This window comes from Ursus americanus, chromosome X (genome assembly GCF_024610735.1).
Source record: "Ursus americanus isolate L20-20 chromosome X, mUrsAme1.1.p, whole genome shotgun sequence".
NCBI lineage: Eukaryota > Metazoa > Chordata > Mammalia > Carnivora > Ursidae > Ursus > Ursus americanus.
The window spans coordinates 42,903,575-42,921,610 of NC_142164.1; the positions used below are offsets into that span (position 1 = coordinate 42,903,575).

The window sequence follows — 18,036 nt, forward strand, 5'->3', positions numbered from 1 at the left end:
CTGAGTGGGGAACCTGGACTTTCATCTGGTTGGGAACACATGCTTGGAGTTGCAAACATCCATGAAGAGAGGATAGCAACACCTCATAGCAAGTTTTTGGTGAAGAACTAAATCTAGTCAACAACATGAAGAACCTATTCCTAGGCCCTGTTTAACTAAATGCTACATAAATATTAGCTGTCTGTATCCCCTAGATCAGATAACTCATGTAGCTCCTTTATCTGTGCCCTCAGATAGGGCCCCTGAACCTGGACACAGGTCAGAATCACCTTGGAATCCTTTTCTAAACTCTCACCTGAAACTCTCTGCTTAGGGGAAATGGAACTTCTGTATCAAAGGCCATTCCAGTTACTCAGCTGTAATAACATGGGCATTAGAAAACAGATATGCCCATTTGACATAACACTGTATGTGAGTGTCTATTTCACCTTCGTTCCTCCAACACCAGGTATTACCATCTTATGTCTTTATTGTTAATATGATTGCTCATTTCCCCAGGCTTGCTCCATTGGAAGGGTGATCAGAGGCTAGTGGTGGTGGTCTGAAGAGTGAAGGTGTTTTGCTTTTGGCAAAAGGGGACCTAGTGTTCTATTAGGCACATAGTTGCTCCAGTAAAACACAGTGATTGCTGGATCTGTCTCTCCCTGTACAGCTCTTCATGGTGGTGGCCGAGTTCATATCAGGTGCCTGAAGGAGGCAGATTCTGAGGATCTGTGTCCAGATGGCTGCTGAAGCTTCTACTCCAGATTCAAGGGCAGCAGTCCTCAGGAGAGCCCGTCACCTTACATCCTTGGTGGAATCTGGTACCTGGCTGAAGTGAGTGCATAGATCTGAACAAAAGCATATTGTGGAATAGCTCCTGTGAGGTTCACAAACTAGCCTAAAAGTAGAGAAGCTGCTTTGATGTCATCATGGGAGAAGAGGTTTAGCAGGTGGAATTTTATTTCATCAGCAACTATAGCCTGTGTAGTAGCCCCTGAGGCCCATCTTAGAGATACTTTTTTTTTCCCTGAAAAGTAATGAATCATCCAGTTTAGGAAGGAACTTACTTGGTCTTTAACATACATTTGCAATAAATATACCTAAATTGTTCTCACCATATAAATAATAATCAGAAATTCCCATGTCTTTCAGATGGGTGTGGAACTGTGCAGTTGTTAGATCTTCCTAGTAATTTGACATTGTAACAGATTCTTCTCTGGTACCCATGATTTTTTCCCATTATATAATGAAATTTTTTAAAAGAGCCAGAAAATTTCCAAGTGTTAAAGATATCAGTGACTAGGGGCACCTGGGTGGCTCAGTCGTTAAGTGTCTGCCTTTGGCTCAGGGCGTGATCCCAGGGTTCTGGGATCGAGCCCTGCATCGGGCTTCTTGCTCCGCTGGGAGCCTGCTTCTTCCTCTCCCACTCCCCCTGCTTGTGTTCCCTCTCTCGCTGGCTGTCTCTCTCTCTCTGTCAAATAAATAAATAAAAAATCTTAAAAAAAAGATATCAGTGACTAGAAATAATAATGATAATAATAATAACAATTATTATTGTTATTTTTAAGATTTTTATCCATTTATTCCAGAGAGAGAAGAGCATGGAGAGTAGCAGAGGGAGAGGGACAAGCAGACTCCTCACCTAGCACGGAGCCCAACGTGGGGCTTGATCCCAGGACCCCGAGACTCGGACCCCAGGTGAAACCAAGAGTCAGATGCCCAGCTGACTGAGTCACTCAGGTGCCCCTAGAACTTAACATAAAAAAATAATTATTACCCTAGCATTTGTCCTCTTATAATGATACTCAGCTATGTTCCCTAAAATAACTGGTTACTCTTAAATATCATCATGATTATTTTCCTAGAATAGAATATTTTTATTTCCATACTTTAGAAGGAAATGGGCATTACCTTTCCCTAAATATTTGGATATATTTCATTGGAAATGATTATTTCTGTTTTGGTTATATGTAGCATAGACCAATATGATAAGACATAGCATGGATCTGCTAATGCTACAAGAACACACAATTGTGGGAATCTTTCACCTGATTTATTTAATTGCATCAGAGAATTATGAATATATAAAAATATATAAAATACTTTATTGATGTATGATTAACATATAATACGCTGCATAAAGTATATACTTTGATAAGTTTTTTTTAACGATTTTATTTATTTGACAGAGAGAGACACAGCAAGAGAGGGAACACAAGGAGAGGGAGTGGAAGAAGGAGAAGCAGACTTCCTGCTGAGCAGGGAGCCCAATGCGGGGCTCGATCTCAGGACCCTGGGATCATGACCTGAGCCGAAGGCAGACGCTAAATGACTGAGCCACCCAGGCACCCTTGATAAGTTTTGATATTTGTATGCACCTGTGAATCTAATACTACAGTTAAGATAATGAACATACTCATCACCTTAAAAACATTGTGCTCCGTGGTAATGCCCCCATCTACCTCTCTCTAGCCTCTTTCCACATCACCCTGCCTCATTCCCAGGCAACTACTGATCTTCTGTCAGTATGGGTTGGTTTTCTTTTCTTATAATTTTATGTGAATGGAATATACAGTGTGTAGTTTTTGTGTCTTGTTTCCTGCAACCTAATTATTTCTAGATTTATCCATTTGTTGCATGTATGAATAGTTCCTTCTTTTTTATCATTGACTAATATTCCATTATATGGACATATCACAATTTGTTCTATCTATTTACCTGGTCATGGATATTTGGGTTGTTTCCAGTTTGGGGCTCTTATAAATAAAGCTGCTATGAATATTTGTACATGAGTCTTCATTTGGACATATGTTCTCTTTCTCTAGGGTAAATACTTAGGAGTGCAATGGCTGGGACATATAGTAGTTGTAAGGTTGACATTTTAAGAAACTGCCAAACTGTTTTCCAAAGTGTTGGCATCATTTTTCATTGCCACTAACAGTGTATGAGAGTTCCATCCTCCACAGCCCTGCCAGGACTTGCTATGGTCATTCTTTAGTGTTGGCTATTCTTAAAGGGGTATGGTGGTATCTTGTAGTTTTTATTTACATTTCCCTAACGACTTTGAATATTTGAGAAAAGGTGTTTAGCATCTTTTCATGTGCTTATTTAACATTTATATATCCTTTCTAATGGAGTGTCTATTCAAATTTTTTGCCCATTTATTTATTGGAGTAACTGTTTTCTTGTTATTGGCCTTTGTGAGATGTTCTGTATTCTGCATGTAAGTCCTTTATCAGAGTTCTGATTTGCAAATATTTTATCCCCGTCAGTGGCTTGTCTTTGAATTCTCTCAACAGTGTCTTTGGAAGAGCAGACATTTTTAACTTTGAGGAAGTCCAGTTTATTGATTTGTTCACTTAGCAATTATAGTTTTGATTTTGCATCTATGAAATCTTTACCTAATCCAAGGTCACAAGATTTTCTCCTTTGTTTTCTTTTAGAAGTTTTAGGTTTTATATTTAGGTCTACAATCCATTTTGAGTTGACTTTTGTATATGGTATGATACATGGATCACAGTTTATGTTTGTGCATATGGTTACTCACCTGTTTCTGCACCATTTGTTGAAAAGACTGTTCTTTCTCCACTGAATTGCCTTTGCATTTTTGTCAAAAATCAGTTGTTCTTATAGGTGCGAAATTTCTGGACTCTTTATTCTGTTCCTTTGATCTACTTACCGTCTGCCTTGATGCCAATACCACACTGTTTTAATTACTGAAGGTTTATCATAACTCTTGAAATCAGGTAGTTTTGATCCTCCAACTTTGTTCTTTTTTTAAAAAAAATTTTTGAGTAGTTGACACACAATGTTACATTAGTTTCAGGTGTACAACATAGTGGTTCGAGAAGTTTTTACGTTATGCTGTGTTCATCACAAGCTTAGCTACCATCTGTCACCATACGACACTATTACAAAGCCATTGACTATATTTCCTACGCTGTGCTTTTTATTCCTAAGACTTATTCATTCCATAGTTGGAAGCCTGTATCTCCCACTCCCCTTCCCCCATTTTGCCCATCCCACATCCCCTTCCCCTCTGGCAACCATCAGTTTGTTCTCTGTATATATAGGTCTGATTCTGCTTTTTGTTTATTCATTTGCTTTTTTAGATTCCACATATGAGTAAAATCATATGGTATTTGTCTGTCTTAGTCTGACTTATTTCACTTACCATAATACCCTCTGGGTCCATCCACGCTCTGAATAGCACAATCAGATTTGTTCTTTTTCAAAGTTGTTTTTATCATCTAGATCCTTTGCATTTCAACATGAATTTTAGAATCAGCCTCTTAGTTTCTTTTTTTTTAAAGATTTTATTTATTTATTCGACAGAGATAGAGACAGCCAGCGAGAGAAGGAACACAAGCAGGGGGAGTGGGAGAGGAAGAAGCAGGCTCTTAGCAGAAGAGCCTCACGTGGGGCTCGATCCCATATCGCTGGGATCACGCCCTGAGCCGAAGGCAGACGCTTAACCGCTGTGCCACCCAGGCGCCCCAGACTCTTAGTTTCTTAACAAACAAGATGTGTGCTAGGATTTTTATTAGGATGACACTGAATCTATAGATCAGTTTGAGGAGAACAGACATCTTAACAATACGAGTGCTCTGACACATGAAGATGGTATGTCCCTCCATTTAGTTAGATCTTTAATTTCTGTCAGCAGTGTTTTGTAGTGTTCAATGTACCTACCTTACACATATGTGGAGAGATTATTCCTAAGTATTTTATACTTTTTGGTGCTATCATGAATGATGGTATTTTTTAATTGCAATTTGCACGTATATTTTCACTAAACTGTCAGCAGCCAAAATGTCAAAAAATAGCCATTGAGGAATCTTTTTGGTTGAAAGCTCAGACTACTTACTCTACAATGGAAAAAGTACTTGATGCATAACATGCATTTGTTTATATTTCTGTATCAGCTTTTGGAGGTTATTGGCAATGTATTGAAACTAGGGAGAAAAATGTCCCAGAGGCAAGTCTACAGTTCATCTCAAAAACAAAATTCCATCACTAAAATAGTTTAGTAGTTTTCAAGTTTATATGTGTGTTTAGAATTGAATCCATTGGATTGTAGTGTTTTTCTTTTTTACTCCCCAGCTATTCCACTATAATGAATTCCTGGGATCTTGAGTGGGGAGAGAAGAGGAAGAAGCATATATGAATGTGAGTACGTATGTATGCACATATATATATATATTGCTAAAGCTGCTAGGAATATATTGTCAGGAATACTGGAGGGGTGAATTACTGTGTGTTATGTCAGTCCTGCTCAGTTCCTACCACATGTTCAGACCAAATCAGGGTGGTTGCTACTTGTTTTTTCCAAGCTTTCCTTGGCCAGTATGTTTACCATGGTGACTCAGTGACTGCTGTGGGGTTTGGTGCAGACTGATGCACTCAGATCTGTTGGGTGAATCATTTGTTACTATGATAGGTATTAAGTGTTGTTTTCCTTGTTTTTACAAACTAAATTTTATTCATTTCATACATTATATAAACCTTATCTTTTTTATCATTTCATTTTTTTTCATCTGATAAGTGTACTTTTTAATCTCCATCCCCTATTTCCCCCACCCCCCATCCACCTCCCCTCTAGTAACCATCAAATTGTTCTTTATACTTACAAGTTTATTTCTTGGTTTGTTTCTCTCACTTTTTTCTTCCTTTGCTCATTTGTTTCTTTTTTTTTAAGATTTTATTTATTCATTTGAGAGAGAGAGAGTGAGAGAGAGACAGAGCACAAGCAGAGGGAGAGGCAGAGGGAGAGGGAGAAGCAGACTCCCTGCTGAGCTGGGAGCCCGACGTGGGACTTAATCCCAGGACCTGGAGATCATGACCTGAGCCAAAGGCAGACGCTTAACCATCTGAGCCACCCAGATGCCCCTCTTGTTTTGTTTCTTAAACTGCACATATTATTGAGATCATATGGTATTTGTCTTTCTCTGACTTACGTTGCTCAGGGTTATACTCTTTAGCTGTATCAAATGGCAAATTTCATTCCTTTTTATGGCTGAATAATATCCATTGGTATATGTATGTATATATCACATCTTCTTTATCCATTCATATATTGAGGGATGCTTGGGCCACTTCCATGGTTTGGTTTTGTAAATAGTGCAGCAATAAACGTAGGGGGTGCATGTATTCCTTTGAATTAGTGTGGGTTTTTTTTGTTTTGTTTTTACTTTTTAAGTAGGCTCCATGCCCAACGTGGGGCTTGAACTCACAACACTGAGATCAAGAGTCGGATGATCTACTGACTGAGCCAGCCAGACACCCCTGTTTTTGTATTTTTTGGGGGAAATACCCAGTAGTGTGATCCCTAGATTGTAGGTTAGTTCTATTTTTAATTTTTTGAGGAACCTTCATACTGTTTTCCACAGTGGCTATACCAGTTTGCACTCCCACCAATAGTGCAGGAGGGTTCCCTTTTCTCCATATCCTCACCAATACTTGTTTCTTCTGTTTTTGATTTTAGGCATTGTGACAGGTGTGTGGTGATATCTCATTGTAGTTTTGATTTGCATTTCCCTGATGATGAGTGACGTTGAGCATCTTTTCATGTGTCTGTTGGCCATCTGTATGTCTTCTTTGGAGAAATGTCTTTTCATGTCTTCTGCTCATTTTTTAATTGGAGTATTTGTTTTTCTGGTCTCAAGTTTTATATGTTTTTTATATATTTTGGACACTAACCCTTTATCAGATATGTCATTTGCAAATATCTTCTCCCATTCCATTGGTTGCCTTTTAGTTTTGTTGATTTTTTTCCTTCACTGTGCAGAAGCTTTTTATTTTGATGTAGTCCCGATAGTTTATTTTTACTTTTGTTTCCTTGCCTCAGGAGACATATCTAGAAAGAAACTGCTATAGCCCGTGTCAAAGAAGTTACTGCCTGTGTTCTCTTCTAGAATTTTTATGGTTTCAAGTCTCACATTTAGGTCTTTAATCCACTTTAAATTTATTTTTGTGTACGGTATAAGAAAGTGGTCCAGTTTCATTGTTTTGGATGTTGCTGTCCAGTTTTCCCAACACCATTTGTTGAAGAGACTGTCTTTTTCCACTGGATATTCTTTCCTGCTTTGTTGAAGACTAATTGACCATGGAATTGTGGGTTTATTTCTGGGTTTTCTATTCTGTTCCTTTGATCTGTGTATCTATTTTTGTGCCAGTACCATATCTTTTTTTTTTTATGTAGGCTCCATGCCCAACATGGGGCTTGAACTCATGACCTTGAGATCAAGAGTCCCACACTCTCCTGATGGAGTCAGCTAGGTGCTCCCCAGTACCATACTGTCTTGATTAGTATAGCTTTGTAATATAGCTTGAGGTCTGGAATTGTGATGCCTCCAGCTTTGCTTTTCTTTTTCCAGGTTGTTTTGGCTCTTTGGGATCTTTTGTGGTTCGATACAAATTTTAGGATTATTTGTTCTTGTTCTGTGAAAAATGCTGTTGGTATTTTAATAGGGATTGCATGAAATGTGTACATTGCTTGGGATAATGTAGACATTTTAACAATATTCTTCCAATCCATGAGCATAAGGATGTCTTCCCATTTCTTTGTGTCATCTTCAATTCTTTCATCAGTGTTTTATAGTTTTCAGAGTACAGATCCTCTACCTCTTTGGTTAGGTTTATTTCTAGGTATCTTATTATTTTGGGTACAATTGTAGATGGGATTGTTTTCTTAATTTCTCTTTCTGCTGCTTTGTTTTTGGTGTATAGAAATGAAACCGATTTCTGTACACCGATTTTGTGTTCTGTGACTTTACTTAATTCATTTATCAGTTCTAGCAGTTTTTTGGTGAAGTCTTTAGGGTTTTCTATATATAATATCATGTCATCTGCAAATGGTGAAAGTTTTACTTCCTTCTTACCTTTGGATGCCTTTTATTTCTTTTCGTTGTCTGATTGCTGCGGCTGAGACTTCCAGTACTATTGTTAAATAACAGTGGTCAGAGTGGACATCCTTGTCTTGTTCCTGACCTTAGGGGAAAAGTTCTCAGTTTTCCCCCATTAAGTATGATGTTTGCTTTAGGTTTTTCATAGATGGCCTTTATTATGTTGAGGTATGTTCCCTGTAAACTGACTTTGTTGAGGGTTTGTATCATGAATGATATTGTATTTTGTCAAATGCTTTTTCTGCATCTATTAAAATGATCATATGGTCTTATCCTTTCTCTTATTGATGTGATGTATCACGTTGATTGATTTATGAATATTGAAACAGCCTTGCAACCCAGGAATAAATCCCACTTGATCGTGGTGAATGATTTTTTGAAATATGTTGTTGGATTTGGTTTGCTAGTATGTTGTTAAGGATTTTTGCATCTATGTTTGTCAGAGATATTGGCCTGTAGTCTCTTTTTTTTGGTGGTGTCTTTATCTGGTTTTTGGTAATGCTTGCCTCATAGAATGAGTTTGGAAGTTTTCCTTCCTTTTTTGTGTTTTGGGATAGTTTGAGAAGAATGGGTATTAACTCTTCTTTAAATGTTTGGTAGAATTTGCCTGTGAAGCTGTCTGGTCCTGGATTTTTATTTTTTGGGAGTTTTCTGATTAGTAATTCAATTTTTCTGTTCTAATTTTCTATTTCTTCCTGCTTTAGTCTTGGTAGTTTATATGTTTCTAGGAATTTATCCATTTTTTCATAGTTGTCCAATTTGTTGGCATATAGGTTTTCATAATTTCATATTACAGTTGTTTGTATTTTTGTATTATTGGTTGTTATTTCTCCTCTTTCATTAGTAATTTTGTTTGAGTCCTCTCTCTTTTTTAAAATGGAATGAAACATGAGAGACTATGGACTATGAGAAACAAACTGAAGGCCTCAGAGGGGAGAGGGGTGGGGGAATGGGATAGACCGGTGATGGGTAGTAAGGAGGGCACGTATTGCATGGTGCACTGGGTGTTATACACAACTAATGAATCATCGAGCCTTACATCGGAAACCGGGGATGTACTGTATGGTGACTAACATAATATAATAAAAAATCATTAAAAAAAAAAAGAGAGTCAGACACTCAACCGACTGAGCCACCCAGACACCCCAGGTCTTGTTTTATTTATCCACTCTGTCACCCTATGTCTTTTGACTGGAGTGTTTAGTCCATTTTCATTCAAAGTAATTGTCTATAGATATGTACCTATTGCCATTTTATTACGTGTTTTGTGGATTTTTTCTGTAGATTTTCTCTGATTCTTCTCTTGCTCTCTTTCATGCTTTGTTGGCTTTCTTTAGTGATATAACTGGATTCCTTTCTCTGCATTTTTCATGTATCTATTACTGGTTTTTGATTTGTGCTTGCAATTAGGTTTGTATATGAGATCTTCTGCATATAGCAGTCTATATTAAGTTGATGATTGCTTAAGTTTAAACTCATTCTTTACTCCTCTTCCTCCCATGTTTTAGGTATGTGGTGTCACATTTTACTTCCTTTTATGAATTCCTTGACTGATTTTTACAGAAATATTTATTTTTATTGCTTTGGTGTTTTTTACTTTTCATACTCTCACTTAGGGCTTTCCTTTCTACTCAGAGTCCCCTTTAGTATTTGCTGAAGGGCTGGTTTAGTAGTCATGAACTCCTTTAGTTTTTGTTTGTCTGAGAAACTCTTTATCTCTACTATTCCGAATGACAGCCTTGCTGCATTCGGCAGATTTTTCCCATTCAGCACTTTGAATATATCATAACACTCCCTTCTAGCCTGGAAAGTTTCCGTTGAAAAAATCCACTGATAACCTTATGGGGATTCCCTTTTATGTAACTGTCTTCTCTTGCTGCTTTTAACATTTTTTCTTTATTGCTCCTTTTTGACCTTTTAATTACTATATGTCTTGGTGTGGACCTCCTTGGGTTGAATTTGGGATGGGGCCGATCTCTGTGCCTCCTGGATCTAGATATGTGCTTCCTTCCCCAGATTAGTGAACGTTTCAGCTATTATTTCTTTAAATAAAATTTCTGCCCCCTTGTCTCTCTCTCCTTCTTCTGAGATCCTAAAAATGAGGATGTTATTACGCTCGACGGAGCCACTGAGTTCCCTAAGACCATTCTCAATTTGCGTAATTTTCTTTCCTCTCCTTTGCTCAGTTTGGTTATTTTCTGTTACTCTGTCTCCCAGGTCATTAATTCATTTGTTCCTGTGCTTCACCTTGCTTGCTATTTATTCCATCAAGTGTATTTTTAATTTTAATTTCATTTATTGTGCACTTGATCTCTGATTGATTCTTTTTTATCTCTGAGTTAAGGGTCTTACTGATGTCCTCTACTCTTTTCTCCATTCTGGTGAGTATCTTTATGATCATTACTTGAAATTCTCTATCAGGCATATTATGTGTATCTTGTTTCCGTTTGGTCTCTTGCTGTGGTTTGGTCCTGTACTTTCATTTGGGGGGAGGTGTTTATCTCCTCATTTTGTCTGACTTTCTGTATCTGTGTCTGTGTGTTAGGAAAGTCCACTAATTCTCTTGCTCTGAACGATAAATAGCCTTAAAAAGAAGAGGTCCTGCAGTGCCCTGCAGTGCAGTGTCCCCTGTTCCCCAGGGCCTGTCGCTTCAGGGAGTGTCTCCTATGTGTGTTGCATGTGTTCTGCTATTGAGTCTTGGCCTCTTTTTCCATCAGTCCAGTTGTCAGCAGAGGCTCTCTTTGCTTATTTTGGGCAGCATGTTGTGCAGTGGTCTGCTTGCAAGTTGCTGAAGCTGAGGTCCCGCTAGCAGAAGCTCCTTCAGGTTGGCTTCTCTGTCCATTTGTCACTTCCCTAGAGTTCTTTGGGTGTGGACCTTTTACTTTCTGAGCCAGTCTGTAAGTAATCTTGCCCACATCAGAGCAATACTTTGAGGATTTAAAGAAAAAAAAGTCTGAAAATAACAACTTATACTGTGTGGCATTTAGTAGGCCCTCAAAATGCTAGTTGCCTGTTCCAACTTTTCCTCCTTCATTCTGTCACTGTGCTGCTTCTGACATGAACATTCCATCATGACGACCAGAGAGAATACTTAGATATGGAGCAGCAAGCAGGCATGAGCGCACATTTCCATGATGTGAGAGCTTCGGTGTCACTGCTGTGTGTGGGAGGGAGCTGTGGGATGGAGCTGGGAAGGAGCACGGTGTCACTGCACAGCTTTCTGTTACCTGAGTGGGGACAGGCAAGCACATGCTCACCCATTTCCCCTGTGTTTCATGTGCTTTCCCTTCCTCTCACTTTCCTCTCTATTCCAACTGCTCTCTGATCCCCTGACTTTCCCTTCTAGTAGAACATCAGAGAAGGGCATGGACTGTGAGCCCTCCAAACAGGAGCTGATAGGGAAGAACCAAGTATAATGTCCAGTGTGCTAGACAGTTTCCTGGAGCAATGATGAAGACATTAGGTTCCCATCATTGGGAAACATTAGCTAAGTCACTACCCTTCCACCAGCCTCATCTATACAGTAGTAAAGTGATAAACAGTTCCTTCCACTACACAGGAATATTGTTGAGTTTAAGTGTGATTCCATGTGGGAAAGCAATCTGTGGTCACAGGTGGTAGGGGAGGACCAGTGCTCCCTTTGAGTAATTATATTAATGGAGATGCCCCTTGTATCACATAAGTCTGCATGGTAGGCATTAAGTTAATGTCACACAGATGTCAGATGTTTAGGTCAGGATTTTGCCAAGTGTGGTTCATGGACCACTTCATCAAAATATTTCATCAAGGAGTATTTGTGGAAACTGCAGACTCCTGGGCTTACCCTAGGTCTGCTGTATCCCAAACAGGGAGGTAGGTGGGAAGGGTTTACATTTTGAATAATTTGGTTCAAATAGTTGGTTCTGGCTCATTCCAATTTGAAAAGAACTCTAGATTGGCAACATAGTGTTCTTAAAATTTTGAGTCTTTGGCATCTAATTTCTTTGTCAAATATCTGTGTCTGCTCCTGTGTGTCAAATAGGTAATAATTCCTTCATTTAGGTCAGACATTTTTAGTGATTTATATGTGAGGCCCTGAACTAGGTATTGGGAACAGAGAACAAGACAGGCAGAAACCCTGGAGCTTTCATTCAGGTTTGGGAAAACTGGCAATAAGCAGTTAAATCATAAGTGGATCAATTCCATGTGGGCTTTAGGAAAATAAACACATAAATAGAATAGAAAATGATGGGTCAGAGATTACTTAGATTGGGCTGTCCGTAAAGTTCTTTCTCAGGAAGTGACATTTGAGCTGAGTCCTGAAGGACAAGAGGCAACTAGGCCTGGGCTGGCCTTTTGATTTGTGATGTGTGTGGCATCAGTTGTTTGAGGAGCAGATGATGAGTGTGAGTGGCTGGAGCCTGGCAGACAGAGTACAGATGGTAGGAAATGAGGTCAAAAGGGCAGATGGAAGCCAATCCAGTGACTCTAAGAAGAAGTGAAATATTCACACTCACACACTTTGAAAGTGGCAGAACTAGGGTTTGGCCCTAGTCTGTCTCCAGAGGCCACATTCCTAACCAGTACATTTAGAAAGAATTAAAAAGCATGTGTTGAGGGTGCCTGGGTGGCTCAGATGGTTAAGCGTCTGCCTTTGGCTCAGGTCATGTTCTCTGGGGCCTGGGATTGAGCCCCGCGTTGGGCTCCCTGCTCAGTGGGGAGTCTGTTTCTCCCTCTGCTCCTCTGCCCCCCCACCCAACCACCGCTTGTGCTCTCTCTCTCAAATGAATAAATAAAATCTTTAAAAAAAACAACAAAAAAACATGTGTTGAACTATGTCAGCCCACAGTGGGTGATGTTAGGCTGAGGCCATATTTTTTAAACTTTATTTATTTATTTATTTATTTATTTATTTATTTATTTATTTATATTTTTAAGTAATCTCTATGCCTGGCGTGGGACTCAAAATCATGACCCCGAGATCAAGAATCACATGCTCTACTGACTGAGCCAGCCAGGTGCCCCCAGGGCCATATCTTTTTGGGTGAAAGCTATGCTTCAGTATGCATTTTTTTAAAATATACAGAGGGTATTTTTTTAAGAAAAATGAGAAGGTAATTATAAAAGACAAAAAAATAATTATCACAGTTACTATGCATTAGACAACTTGTCTCTTAAAATAATTCCTTGGACTTCCACTATGAATTCTTTTTATGAACTCAGAGTGCTCTTCAGATGAGAATGACATTATTGTGTGTTTGAGGCCTCGCTGTTGGGTGGCAGGTATGATCTGACCTCTTTTGACAGGTGAGGCGAGCAGAAGTGTGGTGACTTACTCAAGGTCACCTGGAGTTAGTGGGTTAGGTGTGGGGCAGGGCCAGGTATCTCTCCTGTCTTATACTCAGTTTTCTGTCCATCAAATATGGTACTATATATAGTGAACCACCTTTCAAGAGCTCGGAGGATATGTGCTTCTCTGAGGTTTTTCTGAAGGTAATATAAAGGGACACTAAATACCTTCAAATGAAAGGAAATGAGATGTTGATTTTCCTCTTCTTTCTTAAACTCAGTTGGGAGATTAGAAGAAAAAATTTCTGGAATCATGCAGCATGTACTCTTTTGTGTCTGGCTTCCTCAAATCAACATATTATGTGTGTGTGAGTGTACGTGTGTGTGTGTGTGTGTGTGTGTGTGTGTGTGTGTGTGTGTGTGAGAGAGATTTACATCATCATTGTCTATAGTTGCAGGTCATTCTCATTGGTGTATAGTATTACATTATAGATATCTTAATATATATCTGTTATGGGGATTTGGGTATTTTCTAGTTTTTTACTTACTACTGTTGCTGTGAATGTTCATACTTGTACCTACCTTTTGGATGGATACTTATTTTCATTTCTCTTGGGCACGTACCTAAGACAGACATTTCTGAGTCATAGTGTGTGTGTGTATGCTGAGCTCAGTAGATACTGCCAAACACTTTTTCAAAGTGGTTGTTTCAGGTTATATTCCCAATCTCACCAACACTTGGTATCTTCCATCTTTTTCATTTTTGTTGTTTAGGTAAGCATGTGGTAGTATCTCATTGTGGTTTTAATCTTAATTCTCTGAAGTCTTTGGTGGCTTTTAATGTAAAGAAGGTCCCCTTCTTCTTCTTCTTCCTTTTTATCTGCTTAAGAAATTGCATCTTTTGGGGTGCCTGGGTGGCTCAGTTGTTAAGCATCTGCCTTTGGGGGGTGCCTGGGTGGCGCAGTCGTTAAGCGTCTGCCTTCAGCTCAGGGCGTGATCCCAGCGTTATGGGATCGAGCCCCACATCAGGCTCCTCCGCTATGAGCCTGCTTCTTCCTCTCCCACTCCCCCTGCTTGTGTTCCCTCTCTCGCTGGCTGTCTCTATCTCTGTTAAATAAATTAATAAAATCTTAAAAAAAAAAAAAGCATCTGCCTTCGGCTCAGGGTGTGATCCCAGGGTCCTGGGATTGAGCCCCGCATTGGGCTCCCAGCTTGGTGGGAAGCCTGATTCTCCCTCTCCCACTCCCCCTGCTTGTGTTCCCTCTCTCACTGGCTGTCTCTCTCATTGTCAAATAAATAAACAAAATCTTAAAAAAAAAGAAATTGCATCTTTCGTTTTGTGAAGTTTTCGTTCTAGATTGTGTTGATTGTATCCCTATTGTGTTGTTTATGTATTTTTGCTCCCTCTTCCCTATTTCCTTTAAATTGAGTAGATTTAGGGGCTTGATCTAATTAATATTTTTTGGCAACAGTACCTCAGATGTGGTATTATACTTCTCATAGCATTGCACCAAGAGACTCATTGTGTCTAATTGTCTCTCTTACGATAATAAGATTGATCACTGAGTTCAGGTGGTATTAGCCTGATCTATCCATGACAAAATTTTTCATCTGCTTTTTTTTTAAGATTTTATTTATTTATTTGACAGAGAGAGAGAGCACAAACAGGAGGAGCCTGAGAGGGAGAAGCAGCCCCCCACCCTGCCAAGCTGAGCAGGGAGTGCAACATGGGGCTTGATCCCAGGACCCTGGGATCACGATCTGAGCCAAAGGCAGGTGCTTAACTGACTGAGCCACCCAAGCGTCCCTCATCTGCTTTTTACCTCATATTTTTTCCAGCCTTGAAGATCATTGCCTAGATCTGCATTTCATTAAAGATTCTAAAGGGGTGATGTTCTAATTCTATAATTTCTTCTGCATTTATTAGCTGGAATTCTTCTATAAGAGGAACTCCCCCTCATCAACAATTACACTATGCTGAGGTATGGTTTGCACAGTAAGGGAAGGAGGAATGTTTAATTCCTTTGCAGTATTTCCACCTTTCAAAATAATGAGTTTCCCTAGGATTATTCAAAGGTGAGAATGAGTTGGTTTTGTTTGTGTTTTGCGTTCCTTTTATTTTTTTAAGATTTATTTATTTATTTTAGAGAGAGAGCGATGGGAGGGGCAAAAGGAGAGGGAGAGAGAGAATCTCAAGCAGACTTCCCGCTGAGTACAGAACCCGATGCAGGGCTCCATCCCAGGACCCTGAGATATGACCTGAGCTGAAATCAAGAGTCAGCTGCTTAACCTTTTAGATTTCAGTTGCTTTCCTTTTAGAATGTCATCATGACTCATAGATGTTTATATATTTGATGTATACTAACTAGTCCATTGTAGTCATTATTTTACTTAGCATCAAATTGTTCTATCTGGCCTATGTGAGACACTTCAAATTGGATTCTGAGTCATTTTGACATGTTTTCTCATAGGAGAGTTTGGTCAAGACACGTGGTACAATTTCTTCTGTGGAGCTAGAATCAGTCATTTCTCTAGAGGAGTCTGGATCTTTTTAGTGGGAAATGTGTTTAGAGTATTCAGTCTGGGTGCTAGAATCATGCATTGTTATTTGGTCATTGTTTCTTGTCATTTTTATATGAAGTCAGTAAATACAATATTTTTGAGAGGATGTACCTCATTAGCTTCCATCCTGGGCTGCTAACCATTTCCATTTAGATTTTTATCACTTTCTAACTTTCCAGTTTTTAAAATACAAGCAAATATAACATGTATTTTTTTCTCCCACTTCATAGGTAATATGTGGCATGTTCTACACAAGTAAAGTCCAATAAAAATTTCTGCGGAAATGAAAAAATATTCTGTATCTACATTTTCCAATAAAGTAGCCATTAGATACCTGTTGAACTCCTGAAACCTGGTGAGTGTGAATGAGGAACTCCATTTTAATTTGATTTAAATTAAATTTGAATAGCCATGTGTGGCTGGTGCCTACTGTATAGGACAACAGTGACTCTACACATTTTTCTGACCTTTATTTTTTTTTTAATTTTAATTTAAATTCAATTTAATTAATATACAGTGTATTATTAGTTTTAGAGGTAGAATTTAGTGATTTATCAGTTGCATATAACACCCAGTGCTCGTTACATCAAGTGCCCTCCTTAATGTCCATCACCCAGTTACCCCATCCTCCCACTTACCTCCCCTCCAGCAATCTCAATTTGTTACTATAGTTAAGAATCTCTTATGGTTTGCCTCCTTCTCTGTTTTTTTTTTTTTAAAGATTTTATTTTTATTTATGTGACAGAGAGACAGCCAGCGAGAGAGGGAACAGAGCAGGCGAGTGAGAGAGGAAGAAGCAGGCTCCCAGCAGAGGAGCCCGATGTGGGACTCGATCCCGGAACGCCAGGATCACGCCCTGAGCTGAAGGCAGACGCTTTAACGACTGCGCCACCCAGGTGCCCCCCCTCCTTCTCTGTTTTTATCTTAATTTATTTTTCCTCCCCTTCCCCTATGTTCATCTGTTTTGTTTCTTAAATTCCACATAAGAGTGGCATTTTATGATATTTGTCTTTCTCTCACTGACTTATTTCACTTAGCAACTCTCTAGTTGCATCCATGATGTTGCAAATGGCAAAATTTCATTCTTTTTGGTGGCTGAGTAATATTCCATTGTATATATATACCACTTCTTCTTTATCCATTCATCAGTCCATAGACATCTGGACTCTATCCATTCTTAGCTATTTTGGACATTGCTGCTATAAACATTGGGGTGCATGTACACCTTTGAATCACTATGTTGGTATCCTTAGGTTAAATACCTACTAGTGCAGTTGCTGGGTCATAGGGTAGTTCTGTTTTTAACTTTGTGAGGAACCTCCCTATCGTTTTCCAGAGTGGCTGCACCAGCCTGCATTCCCACCAACAGTGTAAGAGGGTCCCCTTTCTCCACATCCTCACCAACATCTGTTGTTTCTGCTGTTGTTAATTTTAGCCATTCTGACTGGTGTGAGAGGTGGTATCTCATTGTGGTTTTGATTTGTATTTCCATGATGCCAAGTGTGTCTGTTGGCCATTTGTATGTCTTCTTTGGAGAAATGTCTGTTCATGCTGTCTGCTCATTTCTTAATTGGATTTCTTATGTTGGGGTGTTGAGTTTGATAAATTCTTTATACATTTTGGATACTAGCCCTTTATCTGATGAGACGTTTGCAAATATCATCTCCCATTCTGTAGGTTGCCTTTTAGTTTTGTCGACTGTTTCCTTTGCTGTGCAAAAGCTTTTTATCTTGATGAAGTTCCAGTAGTTCATTTTTGCTTTTGTTTCCCTTGGCGTTGAAGACATGTCTAGCAAGAAGTTGTTGTGGCCAAGGTCAAAGAGGTTGCTGCCTGCGTTCTCCTCTAGGATTTTGATGGATTCCTGTATCACATTTAGGTCTTTCATCCATTTTGAGTATATTTTTTTTTATGGTGTGAGAAAGTGGTCCAGTTTCATTCTTCTACATGTGGCTGTCCAATTTTCCCAGCACCATTTGTTGAAGAGATTGTCTTTTTTCCATTGGGTTTTCTTTTTTTAAAAAGATTTTTATTTATTTACTAGAGAGAGAGAGAGATCACGAGCAGGGGGAGGGGCAGAGGAAGAAGCAGACTCTCCCTGAGCAGGGAACCCAACATAGGGCTCAATCCCAGGACCCTGGGATTATGACCTGAGCCAAAGGCAGACGCTTTAACTGACTGAGGCACCCAGGCACCCCTCCTTTGGGCATTTTTTTCTGCTTTGTTGAAGATTAGTTGACCATAGAGTTGAGGGTCCATTTTTGGGTTCTCTATTCTGTTCCATTAATCTATGTGTCTGTTTTTGTGCCAGTACCATACTGTC

The 18,036-nt window shown here is 39.2% G+C and overlaps 1 long non-coding RNA gene across 12 annotated transcripts in view; it reads left to right on the forward strand.

Annotated features, from left to right (window-relative positions):
* LOC123780474 (uncharacterized) overlaps positions 1-18,036 on the forward strand; it is a 61,919-nt gene that overhangs the window by 20,347 nt on the left and 23,536 nt on the right. For 10 of the 12 annotated variants that reach the window (XR_015723468.1, XR_015723469.1, XR_015723471.1 and 7 more), the window contains 3 exons: positions 653-816; positions 1,572-1,680; positions 2,172-5,078. This is a non-coding gene — a long non-coding RNA (uncharacterized LOC123780474). The other 2 variants (XR_006776425.2, XR_015723473.1) reach the window with 2 other exon arrangements.